General features: G+C 44.5%; 5 non-coding genes across 5 annotated transcripts; all 5 read right to left on the reverse strand.

Annotated features, from left to right (window-relative positions):
- Positions 1–5,978: 5,978 nt before the first annotated feature.
- LOC140308262 (U5 spliceosomal RNA) lies at positions 5,979–6,092 on the reverse strand. Its single transcript, XR_011916225.1, has one exon. It is a non-coding gene; the product is annotated as a U5 spliceosomal RNA (small nuclear RNA).
- A 411-nt stretch (positions 6,093–6,503) lies between these two features.
- On the reverse strand, positions 6,504–6,694 carry LOC140307888 (U2 spliceosomal RNA). Its single transcript, XR_011915912.1, has one exon. It is a non-coding gene; the product is annotated as a U2 spliceosomal RNA (small nuclear RNA).
- Positions 6,695–7,002: 308 nt separating this feature from the next.
- LOC140308378 (U5 spliceosomal RNA) lies at positions 7,003–7,116 on the reverse strand. The gene has a single exon (XR_011916330.1). It is a non-coding gene; the product is annotated as a U5 spliceosomal RNA (small nuclear RNA).
- A 411-nt stretch (positions 7,117–7,527) lies between these two features.
- LOC140307949 (U2 spliceosomal RNA) lies at positions 7,528–7,718 on the reverse strand. The gene has a single exon (XR_011915967.1). It is a non-coding gene; the product is annotated as a U2 spliceosomal RNA (small nuclear RNA).
- A 285-nt stretch (positions 7,719–8,003) lies between these two features.
- LOC140308110 (U5 spliceosomal RNA) lies at positions 8,004–8,117 on the reverse strand. Its single transcript, XR_011916086.1, has one exon. It is a non-coding gene; the product is annotated as a U5 spliceosomal RNA (small nuclear RNA).
- Positions 8,118–12,680: the final 4,563 nt, after the last annotated feature.

Genomic DNA, 12,680 nt, shown 5'->3' on the forward strand with positions numbered 1-12,680 from the left:
AGCCGAACACCTCCGCTTCCGCTTTTGATGGTATATATTCGGGAATTCGAACCTTTTCTTACCCGTTTTTTACAAACCATGGTCGGACTTTCACACCTTCTTGTAGCCGAACAACTCCACTCCCGCTATTGATTGTGTACAGTCGTGTAGTTTAACCTTTTCTTACCCGCTTTTTAACAACTATGGTCGGACATTCACACCGTCTACAGCGGAACACCTCCGCTTCCGCTTTTGATGGTGTATAGTCGGGCATTCGAACCTTTTCTTACCCGCTTTTTACAAACTATGGTCGGACATTCAAACCTTCTTGTAGCCGAAAAGCTCCGCTCCCTCTTTTGATCATACATTGTCGGGCATTCGCACCTTGTCTTACCAGATTTTTACAAACTTTAGTCGAACATTCACACCTTCTTGCAGCTGAACACCTCCGCTCCCTCTTTTGATTATACATTGTCGGGCATTCGCACCTTGTCTTACCCGCTTTTTACAAACTATAGTCAGACATTCACACGTTGCAGCTGAACCACCTCCGCTCCCTGTTTTGATCATGTATGGTCTGGCAATACTACCTTTTCTTACCCGATTGTGAGTAATTATGGCTGGACATTCACACCTACTTTCAGCAGAACACCACCTCTCTCGCTTTTGATGATGTATGGACCGGCATTCTTACCTTTTCTAACACATTTTTCAGCAATTATGGTCGCAGATTCACACCTACTCACAGACAAACAACTCCGCTCCCGCATTTGATGGTGTATAGTCGGGCATTCTCACCCTTTCTCATCAGCTTTTTGCAAATCATGATCTGACATCCACACCTACTTGCAGTCGAAGAGTTCTGCTCCCGCTTTTGATTATGTTTGGTTGGATATTCGAACCTTTTCTTAACTGCTTTTTACAAACTTTGGTTGGACGTTCACACCTTCTTGTAGCCGAACACATCCACAGCTGCTTTTGATGATGTATGGTTGGGCATTCGCACCTTTTTTTTACCCATTTTTCAGGAATTATGGGTGGATATTCACACCTTCTTGCAGCTGAACACCTCCTCTCCCACTTATGATCATGTGTGGTTTGATTTTAGAAATTTTTACTTTCATGTTTTCTAGCAATTATTGATGGACATTCAGACCTGCTTGCAGATGAACACCTCCGCTCCCGCTTTTGATCATACATTGTCGGACATTCATACCTTGTCTTACCAGATTTTTACAAACTTTAGTCGAACATTCACACCTTCTTGCAGCTGAACACCTCCGCTCCCGCTTTTGATGGTGTAAAGTCGGGCTTTCGAGCCTTTTCTTACCCGGTTTTTAGAAATTATGGTTGGATATTCAGACCTTGCAGCCGAACACCTCCGCTCCCACTTTTGATCATACATTGTCGGGCATTCGCACCTTGTCTTACCCGCTTTTTACAAACTATAGTCAGACATTCACACGTTGCAGCTGAACCACCTCCGCTCCCTGTTTTGATCATGTATGGAGTGGCAATACTACCTTTTCTTACCCGTTTGTGAGTAATTATGGCTGGACATTCACACCTACTTGCAGTCGAACAGCTCTGCTCCTGCTTTTGATTTTGTTTGGTTGGATATTCGAACCTTTTCTTAACTGCTTTTTACAAACTTTGGTCGGACGTTCACACCTTCTTGCAACCGAACACCTCCGCTTCCGCTTTTGATGGTATATATTCGGGAATTCGAACCTTTTCTTACCCGTTTTTTACAAACCATGGTCGGACTTTCACACCTTCTTGTAGCCGAACAACTCCACTCCCGCTATTGATTGTGTACAGTCGTGTAGTTTAACCTTTTCTTACCCGCTTTTTAACAACTATGGTCAGACATTCACACCGTCTACAGCGGAACACCTCCGCTTCCGCTTTTGATGGTGTATAGTCGGGCATTCGAACCTTTTCTTACCCGCTTTTTACAAACTATGGTCGGACATTCAAACCTTCTTGTAGCCGAAAAGCTCCGCTCCCTCTTTTGATCATACATTGTCGGGCATTTGCACCTTTTCTTACCCGCTTTTTACAAACCATGGTCGGACTGTCACACCTTCTTGTAGCCGAACACATCTGCTCCCGCTATTGATTGTGTACAGTCGGGTTTTTTAACCTTTTCTTACCCGCTTTTTACCAACTCTGGTCGGACATTCACACCTTCTTACAGCGGAACACCTCCGCTCCCTCTTTTGATGGTGTATGTTCGGGCATTCGAACCTTTTCTTACCCGCTTTTTACAAATTATGCTCGGACATTCAAACCTTTTTATAGCCGAACACATCCACTCCTGCTTTTGATGATGAGTGGTTGGGCATTCGAACCTACTTCTTGCCCGCTTTTCATTAATTATGGGTGGACATTCACACCTTGTCGCAGCCAAACACCTCCGCTCCCTGTTTTGATGGTGTATGGTTGGACATTCGCACCTTTTCTCACCCGCTTTTTGCAAACTATGGTCAGCAATTCACAGCTTCCTCTCCACCATACTTGTATGGTGGGATATTCACACCCACTTGCATCCGAAGACCTCCGCCCCCACTTTTGTTGATATTTAGTCGGTCATTCGCACCTTACCCGCTTTTGGCAAACTATGGCCTTCTTGCAGCCAAACACCTCTGATCTCACTTTTGATGATGTAAGGTTGGGCATTCAGACCTTGCTTCACCTGCTTTTCACCAAATATAGTCGGACATTCACACCTTCTTGCAGCCGAACACTTCCGCTCCACCTTTTAGTGTTCTATCACACCTTTTTTTCACCGCATTTTATAGATTATGGTTGGGAATTCTCAACCAATCTATCCGAAGACCTCTCCTCCCGCTTTTGTTAATATATTTGAACTTTAGTCGGACATTCACACCTTCTTGCAGCTGAACCACCTCCGCTCCCTGTTTTGATCATGTATGGTCTGGCAATACTACTTTTTTTTACCCGTTTGTGAGTAATTATGGCTGGACATTCACACCTACTTTCAGCAGAACACCACCTCTCTCGCTTTTGATGATGTATGGACCGGCATTCTTACCTTTTCTAACACATTTTTCAGCAATTATGGTCGGAGATTCACACCTACTCACAGACAAACAACTCCGCTCCCGCATTTGATGGTGTATAGTCGGGCATTCTCACCCTTTCTCATCAGCTTTTTGCAAATTATGATCTGACATTAACACCTGCTTTTGATGATGTATGGTTGGGTATTCGCACCTTTTTTTTTACCCATTTTTAAGGAATTATGGGTGGACATTCACACCTTCTTGCAGCTGAACACCTCCTCTCCCACTTATGATCATGTGCGGTTTGATTTTCGAAATTTTTACTTTAATTTTTTCTAGCAATTATTGATGGACATTCAGACCTTCTTGCAGCTGAACATCTCCGCTCCCGCTTTTGATCATACATTGTCGGACATTCATACCTTGTCTTACCAGATTTTTACAAACTTTAGTCGAACATTCACACCTTCTTGCAGCTGAACACCTCCGCTCCCACTTTTGATGGTGTAAAGTCGGGCTTTTGAGCCTTTTCTTACCCGGTTTTTAGAAATTATGGTTGGACATTCAGACCTTGCAGCCGAACACCTCCGCTCCCTCTTTTGATTATACATTGTCGGGCATTCGCACCTTGTCTTACCCGCTTTTTACAAACTATAGTCAGACATTCACACGTTGCAGCTGAACACCTCCGCTCCCGCTTTTGATGGTGTAAAGTCGGGCTTTTGAGCCTTTTCTTACCCGGTTTTTAGAAATTATGGTTGGACATTCAGACCTTGCAGCCGAACACCTCCGCTCCCTCTTTTGATTATACATTGTCGGGCATTCGCACCTTGTCTTACCCGCTTTTTATAAACTATAGTCAGACATTCACACGTTGCAGCTGAACCATCTCCGCTCCCTGTTTTGATCATGTATGGTCTGGCAATACTACCTTTTCTTACCCGTTTGTGAGTAATTATGGCTGGACATTCACACCTACTTTCAGCAGAACACCACCTCTCTCGCTTTTGATGATGTATGGACCGGCATTCTTACCTTTTCTAACACATTTTTCAGCAATTATGGTCGCAGATTCACACCTACTCACAGACAAACAACTCCGCTACCGCATTTGATGGTGTATAGTCGGGCATTCTCACCCTTTCTCATCAGCTTTTTGCAAATCATGATCTGACATTCACACCTACTTGCAGTCGAAAAGCTCTGCTCCCGCTTTTGATTATGTTTGGTTGGATATTCGAACCTTTTCTTAACTGCTTTTTACAAACTTTGTTCGGAGGTTCACGTCTTCTTGAAGCCGAACACCTCCGCTTCCGCTTTTGATGGTGTACAGTCGGGCATTTTAACCTTTTCTTACCCGCTTTTTACCAACTATGGTCGGACATTCACACCTTCTTGCAGCTGAACACCTCCGCTCCCGCTTTTGATGGTGTATAGTCGGGCTTTCGAGCCTTTTCTTCCCCGGTTTTTACAAATTATGGTTGGACATTCAGACCTTGCAGCCGAAAACCTCCGCTCCCTCTTTTGATCATACATTGTTGGGCATTCGCACCTTGTCTTACGTGCTTTTTACAAACTTTAGTCAGAAATTCACACCTTTTAGCTGAACCACCTCCGCTCCCTGTTTTGATCATGTATTGTCTGGCAATACTACCATTTCTTACCCGTTTGTGAGTAATCTTCTAAAAGGTCATACCTGTCATTTTTTCCATTGAAACCATAAATATTTAAGAGGTTAAAGTCTTGCCCCATAAAATTCAAGTGTGCTAAAAGTGCCCGTCCGTCTCGCACCAGAACATGCGGATTTTTAATTAGAATGGCCACACCATAATTTTCAATTTGATTTGAGCCACTCCATATCGATAAATTGGGCCACATTTCCTCCCATTGTCTATGGTTTTTCAAAAAAGGTAGTCCACATTCTTGTATTAAAAACACATCTGATTTTATGGAGTCTAAGAAGGATATAATACTCTGGGCTCTTGTCTTTGATTTCACACTTCTCACATTTAGTGTTGAGAAGGTGAGAACCATTAAAAGGATAAAGGAAAGTAGGTATGTCATTTTCGTTTTTCTAAGTTATCAAAAAAAATTACACACTCAGGTTATTTCTTGGGAAACTAGCTCTCCTTTTCGGACTCTCGTGTTGGCCTCTGATGCAATGTTGCATTTAACTTTGAGTCCCTGGGGGTTGATTGCAGAGCTAAAGGGAATCAGAGGACAACTCAGATGCCGTCCTCCTCGGCTGTTGACCTTCGGGGAGGTGAGTACCTTCACTAGACTCACCTGTCTGCTCTTCCTCCTCATTTAGCTTAGCTCCACCCTCTGCCTGTGAATTCTCACAGACTTCAGCACTGAGTGGTGAGGCCTCTACAGGCCCCTCTCCTTTTTGCTCCTCACTTCCAATCCAAGCTTTTAGCGGGAAGTTTGAATTTATTGGGTCAACCTCTTCACTTTGTTCACCAACTGCCACCTCTGGTCCTTCTCTTTGTTGGCTTGACTGTGGCTTTACCGTCTTTAATTTGTTGGCAAAAGATTTAGGGCAATCTCAGAAGAGGTGATTTAATTCTCCACAGAGATTACATTTCCTGCCATTTGGACACTCTCCAAAAGTGTCCCCAATTTCTCTGCACTTCCCACATATCACCTTGGTACAAGCCTCAACCAGGTGCCCATGCTCACCACACTTGCGGCAGAGCTTGGGCTGCCCCTGGTACTGGATGTAACCTCGGTTTTCGAGGTGGCCAGAGTGTCACTTTGCATCTCCGCCCACCCGCTGCACTGAGCACTCTTCAGCCCTTTTAAATGGTATAACTTTGCACTCCCGCACGCTCCAGCGAGCACCATTCAAGCAACAACTTTGCACTCCAGCTTCAAACGTCGGCACAGTCGCAACAAGTAAGGCAACTCTACTCAGAGAAGTCACTCTGCACAGTAACAAGATTTCTTTTGCACAGACAGAAAGGGCTTCACCCGCAAAGGTAAAGCCTGCCAAAAATAGCAACAACTCATTAGTGCTGCTCTCCACGGAAGTCTTTAGTAAAAGGCGAAAGACTTGTACATTATGAAGAGAAACCAGAGTACGATTATCTGTCACTGCGGGAGCAGGGCATCAGGCTAGTTGGCATAGCCACCTTCCCCATGGTGAGCTTTGCTTGGTTGTGACGCTTGCTCCCCCTCCTTGCTCCTCGGCTGACCAAGTAGGAAAAATCGGGCCCTATTCGATGGCTGCCTTGTCTTTTACTCTGTGCAAAAGACAAGGCAGCCACAAACACCACGGGAACACCGTATTGAGGCTTTGTTCTGACCGCTCATTCAGTGTCGCGTTTCTTTCAAGCAATTCTTCCGGTTAGCCCGCACTCGGCTCGCCCCCAGAGCTGTGTTAAAGTCTACTTCGCATTCACTCTCTTTTCTCAGCAGACTAAAAGAAAGTTTCATCTTGGGCTCCCTGAAACTTCCATCCTGCACCACTGTTTGCTTTTTCACAAGAGCAGAGAAGAGCGCACCGTTCCCAGCGGCACTGCAGTACCGGGTCGATGCTTGGAGTGAACGGAGCAAGCTCCTTTTTCAACTCCTATTGCTAAAAATCCATTTAATATGTAGTCCTCGTACAAAGGCCATATCAGATATTAAACTGATAAGAACAGGTACTACACTTGATCTTAGCCAAAAGGCCGAGAAGCGATAACTGTCCACTGGTTCACGTCCGAGGGCCCTTCCTGGCACAATGCACACTTGTAGCGGTGTTCTTTTTATGGCCATAGGTGGCCAGAGTGTCACTTTGCACCTCCGCCCACCCGCTGCACTGAGCACTCTTCAGCCCTTTTAAATGGTATAACTTTGCACTCCCGCACGCTCCAGCAAGCACCATCCAAGCAACAACGTTGCACTCCAGCTTCAAACATCGGCACAGTCGCAACAAGTAAGGCGACTCTACTCAGAGAAGTCACTCTGCACAGTAACAAGATTTCTTTTGCACAGACGGAAAGGGCTTCACCCGCAAAGGTAAAGCCTGCCAAAAATAGAAACAACTCATTAGTGCTGCTTTCCACGGAAGTCTTTAGTAAAAGGCGAAAGACTTGTACATTATGAAGAGAAACCAGAGTACGATTATCTGTCACTGCGGGAGCAGGGCATCAGGCTAGTTGGCATAGCCACCTTCCCCATGGTGAGCTTTGCTTGGTTGAGACGCTTGCTCCCCCTCCTTGCTCCTCGGCTGACCAAGTAGGAAAAATCGGGCCCTATTCGATGGCTGCCTTGTCTTTTACTCTGTGCAAAAGACAAGGCAGCCACAAACACCACGGGAACACCGTATTGAGGCTTTGTTCTGACCGCTCATTCAGTGTCGCGTTTCTTTCAAGCAATTCTCCCGGTTAGCCCGCACTCGGCTCGCCCCCAGAGCTGTGTTAAAGTCTACTTCGCATTCACTCTCTTTTCTCAGCAGACTAAAAGAAAGTTTCATCTTGGGCTTCCTGAAACTTCCATCCTGCACCACTGTTTGCTTTTTCACAAGAGCAGAGAAGAGCGCACCGTTCCCAGCGGCACTGCAGTACCGGGTCGATGCTTGGAGTGAACGGAGCAAGCTCCTTTTTCAACTCCTATTGCTAAAAATCCATTTAATATGTAGTCCTCGTACAAAGGCCATATCAGATATTAAACTGATAAGAACAGGTACTACACTTGATCTTAGCCAAAAGGCCGAGAAGTGATATCTGTCCACTGGTTCACGTCCAAGGGCCCTTCCTGGCACAATGCGCACTTGTAGCGGTGTTCTTTTTATGGCCATAGGTGGCCAGAGTGTCACTTTGCACCTCCGCCCACCCGCTGCACTGAGCACTCTTCAGCCCTTTTAAATGGTATAACTTTGCACTCCCGCACGCTCCAGCAAGCACCATCCAAGCAACATCGGCACAGTTGCAACAAGTAAGGCGACTCTACTCAGAGAAGTCACTCTGCACAGTAACAAGATTTCTTTTGCACAGACGGAAAGGGCTTCACCCGCAAAGGTAAAGCCTGCCAAAAATAGAAACAACTCATTAGTGCTGCTTTCCACGGAAGTCTTTAGTAAAAGGCGAAAGACTTGTACGTTATGAAGAGAAACCAGAGTACGATTATCCATCACTGCGGGAGCAGGGCATCAGGCTAGTTGGCATAGCCACCTTCCCCATGGTGAGCTTTGCTTGGTTGAGACGCTTGCTCCCCCCCTTGCTCCTCGGCTGACCAAGTAGGAACAATCGGGCCCTATTCGATGGCTGCCTTGTCTTTTACTCTGTGCAAAAGACAAGGCAGCAACAAAAACACCACGGGAAAACCGTATTGAGGCTTTGTTCTGACCGCTCATTCGGTGTCGCGTTTCTTTCAAGCAATTCTCCCGGTTAGCCCACACTCGGCTCGCTCCTAGAGCCGTGTTAAAGTCTACTTCTCATTCATTCTTGTTTCTCAGCAGACTCTTGGGATTTTATCTATAAAATGAATTCCTTCACTCAAACTATGTTAAAACTGCTTTGTCCTTCATATTTACCATGTCTAGAAAGATTTAAACAAAAAAAACAACGTTGTACTTTGCAGTAAAAGACAGAGCAAATCTAAAGTTTCATGAATCCGAGAATAAGCTTACTTTCATGAGTTCTTCACGATTTGGGATTTTGATATAAAATGAATTCCTTCACTCAAACTAAATCGCTAATCTGTTACATGTAAGGCAGATGTCAAATTCACCGAAATAGGATCTAAGGGTATTCGGCCAATCGAGCTGTAGCAGCTTCGGTAAAAGAGTATAAGTTGAAGAGTTTGTGAATAAAGGTGTGCGCACACATAGTGAGCTGTAGGAAAATAGGCAGGGAGCAATGCCGGCTGGGGTATATGTTCTTGTATGTTGTCTGACTGTTTGATTTGAATGTGTTGTGTAAGTGTCCCGTTGAATGTTACATGTTTGGGCTTTGACACGCTTCACTGTGGTTGTTAACTGTGTGGTGTGTCCTGAAATGTTATATGTTTGGGCTGTGTGACATGCTTAATGCTTGTCAGTAGCTACCCACTTATTCATATATAGCAACTGACAACATAAGAAGTCCGGACATACTTTGATAGTAGTTGTAGAAGTATCCTTATTGATAATAGATAAACTAATTCATAGTGATAGAACAGTAGATGAACAGGTGCCTGCACATGTCTCACGAAAATAAAATGGGTGTATGATTGCTGACGGCAGAGCAATACTGCCAAACTTATGAGTTCTTGTGGCAAACTTGATTCAGTGTCTTGACGTGTATACGCTGTTTCGCTGACTTGATTGTCACAAGAAACAAAGTGTGTTTGATAAGATCCGACCATTTTATTACGGGAGGATCAGTATCAGTATTCGGCTGCAAGTAGGTGTGAATGTCCAACCATAATTTGTAAAAAGCGGGTAAGAAAAGGTTCTCATGCCCGACTATACATTAACAAAAGCGGGAGGAGAGGTCTTCGGATGAGAGTGGGTGAGAATTTCCAACCATAATCTATAAAATGCGGTGAAGAAAAAGGTGTGAATGCTACATAGAACACTCAAAAGTGGAGCGGAAGTGTTCGGCTGCAAGAAGGTGTGAATGTCCGACTATATTTGGTGAAAAGTAGGTGAAGCAAGGTCTGAATGCCCAACCTTACATCATCAAAAGCGAGATCAGGTGTTTGGCTGCAAGAAGGCCATAGTTTGCCAAAAGCGGGTAAGGTGCGAATGACCGACTAAATATCAACAAAAGTGGGGGCGGAGGTCTTCGGATGCAAGTGGGTGTGAATATCCCACCATACAAGTATGGTGGAGAGGAAGCTGTGAATGGCCGACCATAGTAAAAAGCGGGTGAGAAAAGGTGCGAATGTCCACCATTATACACCATCAAAACAGGGAGCGGAGGTGTTTGGCTGCGACAAGGTGTGAATGTCCACCCATAATTAATGAAAAGCGGGCAACAAGTAGGTTTGAATGCCCAACCATACATCATCAAAATAAGGAGCGGAGGTGTTCCGTTGTAAGAAGTTATGAATGTCCGACCATAGTTGGTAAAAAGCGGGTAAGAAAAGGTTAAAATACCCGACTGTACACAATCAATAGCGGGAGCGGAGTTGTTCGGCTACTAAAAGGTGTGAAAGTCCGACCAAGTTTTGTAAAAAGCGGGTAAGAAAAGGTTTGAATGCCCGACAATTTATGATCAAAAGAGGGAGCGGAGTTGTTCAGCTGCAAGAAGGTCTGAATGTCCATCAATAATTGCTAGAAAAAATTAAAGTAAAAATTTTGAAAATCAAACCGCACATGATCATAAGTGGGAGAGGAGGTGTTCAGCTGCAAGAAGGTGTGAATGTCCACCCATAATTACTGAAAAATGGGTAAAAAAAAGGTGCGAATACCCAACCATACATCATCAAAAGCAGCTGTGGATGTGTTCGGCTACAAGAGGGTTTGAACGTCCAACCAAAGTTTGTAAAAAGCAGTTAAGAAAAGTTTCGAATATCCAACCAAACATAATCAAAAGCGGGAGCAGAACTGTTCGACTGCAAGTAAGTGTGAATGTCAGATCATAATTTGCAAAACAACAACTATACACCATCAAATGCGGGAGCGGAGTTGTTCGTCTGTTAGTAGGTGTGAATCTCCGACCATAATTGCTGAAAAATGTGTTAGAAAAGGTAAGAATGCCGGTCCATACATCATCAAAAGCGAGAGAGGTGGTGTTCTGCTGAAAGTAGGTGTGAATGTCCAGCCATAATTACTCACAAACAGGTAAGAAAATGTAGTATTGCCAGATCATACATGATCAAAACAGGGAGCGGAGGTGGTTCAGCTGCAAGAAGGTGTGAATGTCCGACTAAAGTTCAAATATATTCACAAAAGCGGGAGGAGAGGTCTTCGGATGAGAGTGGTTGAGAATTTCCAACCATAATCCATAAAATGCGGTGAAAAAAAGGTGTGATAGAACACTAAAAGGTGGAGCAGACGTGTTCCGCTGTAAGAAGGTGTGAATGTCCGACCATAGTTTGTAAAAAGCGGGTAAGAAAAGGTTAAAATACCCGACTGTACACCACCAATAGCGGGAGCAGGGTTGTTCGGGTACAAGAAGGTGTGAAAGTCCACCCATGGTTTGTAAAAAGCGGGTAACAAAAGGTTCGAATGCCCGAATATATACTATCAAAAGCGGAAGCGGAGGTGTTCGGCTGCAAGAAGGTGTGAACGTCCGACCAAAGTTTGTAAAAAGCAGTTAAGAAAAGGTTCGAATATCCAACCAAACAAAATCAAAAGCGGGAGCAGAGCTGTTCGACTGCAAGTAGGTGTGAATGTCCAGCCATAATTACTCACAACCGGGTAAGAAAAGGTAGTATTGCCAGACCATACATAATCAAAACAGGGAGCAGAGGTGGTTCAGCTGCAACGTGTGAATGTCTGACTATAGTTTGCAAAAAGCGGGTAAGACAAGGTGCGAATAACCGACAATGTATGATCAAAAGAGGGAGCGGAGGTGTTCGGCTGCAAGGTCTGAATGTCCAACCATAATTTCTAAAAACCAGGTAAGAAAAGGCTCGAAAGCCCGACTATACACCATCAAAAGCGGAAGCGGAGGTGTTCGGCTTCAAGAAGACGTGTACCTCCGAACAAAGTTTGTAAAAAGCAGTTAAGAAAAGGTTCGAATATCCAACCAAACATAATCAAAAGCGGGAGCAGAGCTGTTCGACTGCAAGTAGGTGTGAATGTCAGATCATAATTTGCAAAAAGCTGATGAGAAAGGGTGAGAATGCCCGACTATACACCATCAAATGCGGGAACGGAGGTGTTCGGCTCTGAGTAGGTGGGAATGTCCGACCATAATTGCTGAAAAATGTGTTAGAAAAGGTAAGAATGCCGGTCCATACATCATCAAAAGCGAGAGAGGTGGTGTTCTGCTGAAAGTAGGTGTGAATGTCCAGCCATAATTACTCACAAACGGGTAAGAAAAGGTAGTATTGCCAGACCATACATAATCAAAACAGGGAGCGGAGGTGGTTCAGCTGCAAGAAGGTCTGAATGTCCGACTAAAGTTTGTAAAAAGCGCGTAAGACAAGGTGCGAATGCCAGACAATGTATGATCAAAAGAGGGAGCGGAGGTGTTAGGTTGCAAGAAGGTCTGAATGTCCAACCATAATTTGTAAAAACCGGGAAGAAAAGGCTCGAAAGCCCTACTATACACCATCAAAAGCGCGAGCAGAGGGGTTCAGCTGCAAGAAGGTCTGAATGTCCATCAATAATTTCTTTAAAACATGAAAGAAAATTTTCGAATATCAAACCGCACATGATCATTATCGGGAGAGGATGTTTTCAGCTGCAAGACGGTGTGAATGTCCACCCATAATTCCTGAAAAATGGGTAAAAAAAGGTGCGAATGCCCAACCATACATTATCAAAAGCAGCTGTGAATATCAGATCATAATTTGCAAAAAGCTGATGAGAAAGAGTGAGAATGCCCGACTATACACCATCAAATGCGGGAGCGGAGGTGTTCGGCTCTGAGTAGGTGGGAATGTCCGACCATAATTGCTGAAAAATGTGTTAGAAAAGGTAAGAATGCCGGTCCATACATCATCAAAAGCGAGAGAGGTGGTGTTCTGCTGAAAGTAGGTGTGAATGTCCAGCCATAATTACTCACAAACGGGTAAGAAAAGGTAGTA

This window comes from Leuresthes tenuis, unplaced genomic scaffold (genome assembly GCF_036924035.1).
Source record: "Leuresthes tenuis unplaced genomic scaffold, fLeuTen1.0.hap1 SCAF_5, whole genome shotgun sequence".
Taxonomy (NCBI): Eukaryota; Metazoa; Chordata; class Actinopteri; order Atheriniformes; family Atherinopsidae; genus Leuresthes; species Leuresthes tenuis.